We start from the raw sequence: 7176 nt of genomic DNA, 5'->3' as shown, positions 1-7176 counted from the left end.
ATCAAATATCAATAGCAATCAATTTTATTTTTAACATCCAAGGGATCTAGGATATATTTTATTAGTAACTAATTCACCCCCCTCTCAGTTACTCCTTCTATATTTCCAACACATCCAAGTTAGGATTTTTGGATGGATTAGGTAGGATACAATGTATCTACCTCATATCTTGTCTTTTCTAGAAGCTTCTCCTAGAATCCATTAGAATTTTCCTAAAAGTAGTTTACATCAAATACTGTGCCACTAGCTTATAAACCTTATCTTCATCCTTGTTCACAAGTTTCAAGAAAACAAACTTGTTGGCTTAAATTTGGCAAATCTTTGATCTTTATCATAATGCAATAGCTTGGCATTATCAATCTTCTGATGCTCTACACATACTGTGTTGCTAGGCATCAATTGTAAAATCAGTTGGCATCAATTGTAAATTTTACTGATGCTTGACATCAATAAATTTTACTCAGCATCACCTATTTTGCTTGGCATCCACTAGATTTTGATTTCACTAGGCTCTAACTGACTCTCTACTCGGCTTGCACTTATTTTGATTGGCACCTACTATGAACTTGGTCAAGCTTGGCAGACAAACTTTTTTTAACTTGTTATTCTAAACTTTCTAAGTATAGCTAGCCATTTTGTAACCTTAAGTAGATCATCACTAAATCATGTCATCACTATCTTAACTAATCCTTGTACTTCATTACATAATCATAACTCAACCTTTGCTCTAGGTGTTATTGTTACCTCTTATTGATCAAATCCTCTTCATCAATAAACTAAGTGATAGTACTTGAATTTTATAAGTAGTTATCTTACTAGAAAATGGCATGTTTGACATCAGTGACAAAACAATGATTGAAACACATAGTCTTCTTCAACAATCTCTCTTATCAATGATCTTTTTCAATCTATTTTCAACAATCTCCATCTTTGACATTGATGGAAAACTAGATTGATCAACCAAGTCAATGAAATGATGAACATCTTGTTCAACCAAAAAAAAATATTCTGGCTGAGTTAAATTAGTAAGGCAATACCAAAAAGAAATATTTGTATTTGAAATTTCTCCCTCTATCAACAACTTCCATCTTCTGATTAGGTTACAAAATTCTTTCTTATATCTCCCTCTTACTAGGTAGATTAGGATAATTATACTTTCTTTCTTTGATGTACTTTCTCTCTTTCTAATCAGCAAATCTCTCCCTCTTTGATAGTTTCAATATACTCTCTCCCTCTTTGTTTTGGCAGCTCTTGATCAGTAAAAATCTCCCTCTTTGATAACAATGCCAAAGAAATATACCAAAAATTTGTCATCTTGAAACATGTAGATATAAGCTTTTGCAATTTCTTTAGTTTCTTCCTCTTTCACCTTGCTTGTGATTGATTTGAAATTTTATCTCTATGATTACTTTAGGTAGATTCTAAAGTAAGATCCTCTACATCAATGTGTATTAAATGAACATCAGCTTGTTTGATGCAGGTAACTTTTTATGTTTCTTAAATAGCTTTTGATAGGGGTATCACCTCTAGTTTACCTCTTAGATACTCATGAGCATTCTTAGATAATGGTTTGGTGAAGATGTCAGCAATTTGTTCCTTTGAATTAACATATTCCATCTTTACTTCTTTGTCTTGAACTAACTCTCTTATGTAATAATACGTGATTGCAATGTGCTTTATCTTTGTGTGCATCACTGGATTCTTTGATATATTGATAGCACTTGTATTATCACAATAAAGTATCACTGGTTCTATGATTTCTTCCTTTATTCCTTTGAGTAGCTATTTGATCCATACAATGTTTGTTCAATTTACAGCAGCAGCAACATATTCTACTTCAACAGTAGATTGTGAAGTACAACTCTATTTCTTGCTATTCCATGTAACTAGTCTTTTGCCTAAGAAAAATGCTTCTCAACTTGTGTTGTATCTATCATCAATATTTCTAGCTAATCAACATCAGTGTAGGCTCTCAATTCAAACTTTTCATTCTTCTTGTAGTATAGACCAAACTCTTATGTTCCTTTCAAATATTTGGTTATCCTTTTTATAGCCATTAAGTGATTCTCCCTAGGATTAGCAAAGAATCTTGCAACTATCCCTATAGATAATACAATATCAAGTCTTCTATGTACTACATATTGCAAGTTTTCAATCATAGACCTGTATAATATTTGATTCACCTTAGTTGAATCATCATTCTTTGAAAACTTGTGGCCTATCACAATAGGTGTACTTATTAGTTTGGAATCTTCTAATATAAATGTCTTCAATATCTCTTTGACATACTTTGACTAAGTGATGTATATACCATACTTTATCTGATATACTTACAATCCCAACAAAAAATTGATTTCTCCAAACATAGACATTTCAAATTCTTACTTTATCTGATTTGCAAAATCCTTACATAAAGCATCTTGTCCTCCAAATATGATATCATCAACAAATATTTCAAATAGAAAAATACCTTTGGCTTCTTCTATCTTTATGTATAGATTGTTCGTATCATTAGTCCTTTCAAATCCAATCTTCACAAGATAAGTATGAAGTCTCTCATACCATGCTCTTGGTGCTTGCTTCAATCCATATAGGTTTTGTGCAATCTACATACCATGTTCTTCTTATTATCATCAACAAATCCTTCTAGTTGTTCTAGGTAAACTTCCTCTTCTAGTATGCCATTTAGAAATGCAAATTTGACATCCATCTGATAAACTTGTAAACCTTTGTATGCAGCATAAGCAAGTAGAGTTCTTACTCCTTCCATTCTTGTAATAGGAGAAAATGGATCTCCATAGTCAATTCCTTCTTCTTGTGCATATCCCTTGCAAACTAATCTTTCTCTATTTCTTGTGACTTCACCATTCTCATCTAGCTTGTTTCGAAACACCCACTTGATATCAATCACATTTTTGTCTTGTGGTCTAGGAACCAGACTCCATGTTTTATTCTTCTCTATTTGTTCAATCTCTTCTTCCATGGCTTTGTACCAGTCTTCTTCTTCTAATGCATCTTTTACTATTTTGGGTTCCTTCATGCTTAATAAACATGATTCACTTCTCAGTTTGTTTCTTGTCATTGGCCTAGCATTTTTATCTCCAATGGTTTGATCAGTAGGGCAATTTCTTTTGACATATTTAGACAATCTTGGCTCAACTCTTGTTTCTACATTTTTTCTTTCAGATTTAGAATCACCATGTACATCTCTATCAGGTATCTTAGCATCCCTTTCATGTATGCTAATCTCAAAGTTAGAATGTGCATTTTCTTCATTCTCTAACTCAGCTTCTAAATGCAACTCAGCATTTATAGTATGTGACTTAACAATTACTTATACTTGCTATTGATTTGTAACTTGATTTGTAGCATCTCCTTTAGCAGGCATTCCTTCATAAAAGTATACAAATGATTTGTATTCTTCTAGTTCTTTCATAGATTCCACCTCATGTACTTCTATAAATTCATCAAAATTCACATTTGCACTTTTCACAACTTTGTTAATGTTAGTATTTAAACACTTATAAGCTTTGCTTCTTGTGGAGTATCTAAGAAATATACCTTTTTCACTTTTTGCATCAAGCTTTCTATTTCTAACATCTTTAAGAATGTTAAATTTACTTCCAAATACCTTAAAGTATTTTGCATTGGGTGGATATCCATATCATAGTTTAAAAGGTGTTCAATGAGTACCTTTCTTGATTTGCACATGGTTCAAGGTATATACAATAATTTAGTTATAACTTCTCTCCAGTATTTCAAAGCAATGTTCTTCTCCATCGTAAGTGTTCTAGCACAGTCCATTACAAACATGTTTCTCCTTTCATCAATCATATTTTGTGGAGGGTTCCTAGGGGTAGATGTTTATCTTTTGATTCCTCTATCATCATAGAACATCTCAAACTCATTTGAAGTGAATTCTCCTCCTCTATCTAATCTCGAGCATTTCAAACTTTTACCTATTTCTTTCTCAACTCTTGCAAAGTACCACTTAAACATTTGAAAAGTATTAGATTTCTATTTCAAAAACATAATTGTCATCATCTTAGAATAATCATCAACAAATAGCATTATGTACTTATCTCCTCTGTAGCTTTGCACTTCAATTGGTCCACTCAAGTTAGTATGAACAATCTCCAATATTTCTTTAGAGGTATAAGCTTTACTCTTAAAGCTTGACTTTATCATTTTGCCTTGTTGACATTGTTTGCACACTACATTATCAAGTTTCTTCAAGTTGAGAAAACCTCTAACTTTCTTCATGTTACTAATACTAATGAAGTTAACAAAATTAACATGACATAATCTCTTGTGTCAAAGCCATACATCATCAAATTTTGTAACAAAACAAGTAGCATCCTCTATATTAAGATAGAATAGATTACTTTGAGTTTGGTCACATTTTTCAATCAATTTCCCATGTGTATCATATATCTTGGCAGTTTTGTTTCCAAATTCAACCTTGCATCCTGAATAATTCAATTGTGACACACTTAACAAATTATAATTTAGTCCTTTTATCAAACATGGTGCATCATTACCAAATCTTACACTATTTCCATCATAATAAGTTAAGGTAATGAACTTACTTCTATCTCCAATTAAGTGATGTAAGCATCCACTGTCAATGATCCATCTATCATTTTTGTTCACACAAGTCACAAGTGAATTTGCCTCATCTTCATCATATTTTTCCTTCATTGCACCATATACCACTTCATCATCATGTTCATCAGAACCATCCATATTTTTTTCTTCTGCAATGTAGCATGACTTCTTGCCTTTGTCTTTGTAATCTTTGCTATCATCTTCTCTTTTGTTTTTGTACTTTTTTCCTTCACTGTAGTTCTTCTTCTATGTACATCTTCCAATAATATGACCAACCTCATTGCAATTGAAACAAATGATGGGTAACTTACTTTTGAACTTTCCTTTACCTCTAAGAAATCTTCTTACCAATAGTTCTTCCAATTGTTCAACATCTTCCTCATCTACATCACTGTCACTAGATACATATTTTATGTTTCTTTTCTTCTTCTTCTGCTTCACCTCATCATAAACCTTCAATAATAACTTAGTTTTGAATGCAGATTCAAGGCTCTCATGTTTGTAATTGTCAAAGTTAGGTAGCTCAAAAGTAGTGAGTATACCTACCAAACCATTAAGGGTTAGATCATTTCCTGGAATACATCTCAACTCTTGAATTGTAGAAACTCTAATAGCATAAATAGGCAATAGTGTTCTCAAGATTTTACTTAACATAGTATCATCATCTATATGACCAATAGCTCATCTTACTACACTAACAACTTATTTTATCCTAGAACCATATTGAGAAATATTTTCACCTTCTTATGTTCTCATATCATCATACTTACCTCTAAGGCTCTTAGATTTGGCTCTTTGTACATTTTTGTCTCCTCCATAGATGGTGTGTAGGGCATCCCACATTTTCTTTGTAGTGTCACAACCTTTGATATCATCAAATTTGTCATAACTTAGGGCAGAGGAAATCTCTAACATTGCCTAATTGTGCTCTTTTTTTTTCTTCATATCTTTAGCAGTTAGGGCTCCAACTGGATCAACATGTTCCATTGTAATAGTAGATTGTGCATGATCTCCAAGTCCTCCAAGGTGTAGCTTCATCAAACTTTTCCATGTAGGAAAGTTATCTCTATTGAGCTTAGGTACCTCTCTTTTAGACATCTCGATCTTTGTGCTTCTAATACCTTAAAACTAGTCCACTTGAGCAAATGGCTCTAATACCAATTTTTAGAATTACATTTAGAATAACTAGGGGGGTGGATGAATCAATTATCCAAGGTCTAGATGTATAAACAAAACTTTTCACAACTTAATAAACCCATAAAACATTCATACCCATGCATGTATCCATTATGTAAATACTAAAACTTGTATGTTACTGTCAAACCAACTTGCAAAAATGTAAAGCATGAAACACACCACTTTTATTAGCACACTCGACACAATGATTTATGTGAAAACCCAATTTGGGAAAAACCACTGGTAACATGCTACTCCTTTTCACTCTTCTAAAGTGATGCCCTGTGATAGACCAACCCTATTAAAGGTTACAATAGATAGTTAAATGTGACCCAGTTAAGGGATTTCAATCACCCTGTGAAATGTAAGCCTTGTTAGAGGACTTTAAGTCATTCACTTGGAATGCCACCTAGTTAAAGGATTTTTCAAATGACTATTAGGTCAACCTTAATCAAAAGGATTTACACTAGATTGATATAATTGTTAGAGTAATAGTAGAGCTTTGATCTGATACAACTTACAACTTCTCTTGCAAATTATAGATCTCTTTTTAGTCCTCAATTCTACTTGGCTTTCATACTTTGCAACTCTGACAGCTTTTTCACCCTTCAAGCATTCATCTCTTTAAGCCTCCTTGCTTAGCATGCCATTGCAAACTCTTCTCTTGGGTCACTTGATGAATCAAAACCCTTAATTCCTTCTCCTCCTTAGGTTCTCGTACATGACACCAACCTCTTTTTCTTCATGACCAAACATTCCTACAAATAGGAAATTAGGATAGTTTCTTGCTCCTTTTCCATCATCCAAGTTAGTATTTTGGATGGATTAGGTAGGATACAATATATCTACCCCATATCTTGTCTTTTCTAGAAACTTCTCCTAGAATCCATTAGAATTCACCTTAAAATAGTTTACATCAAATTTTGTGCCACAAACTCATCAATCTTATCTTCCTCTTAGTTCACAAGTTTCAAGAAAATAAACTTGTCAGCTTAGATTTGGTGAATCTTTGATCTTTATCATAATGCAGTAGCTCAGCATTATCAATCTTCTGATGCTCGGCACATATTGCATTGCTTGGCATCAACTGTAAAATCACTCAGCATCATCTAAAGTTTTCTGATGCTTGGCATCAACTATTTTGCTTAGCATCTCTTGAATTTGCTTTCACTTGGCTCTAACTGACTTTTTGCTCAGCTTGCACTAACTTTGCTTAGCACCTACTATCCACTCGATCAAGCTTGGTAGAAAAACTTTGTTTAACTTGTTCTTCTAAACTTTCTAAGTGTAGCTAGCTATTTTGTAACCTTAAGTAGATCATCACTACATCATGCCATCAATGTCTTAACTGATCATTTTATTTCATTACATAATCATAACTCGACCTTTCCT

Source organism: Cupressus sempervirens, chromosome 11 (genome assembly GCF_028749045.1).
Source record: "Cupressus sempervirens isolate cs-2001-9-10 chromosome 11, ASM2874904v1, whole genome shotgun sequence".
Classification (NCBI taxonomy): domain Eukaryota; kingdom Viridiplantae; phylum Streptophyta; class Pinopsida; order Cupressales; family Cupressaceae; genus Cupressus; species Cupressus sempervirens.
This window is presented reverse-complemented; position numbering follows the sequence as displayed.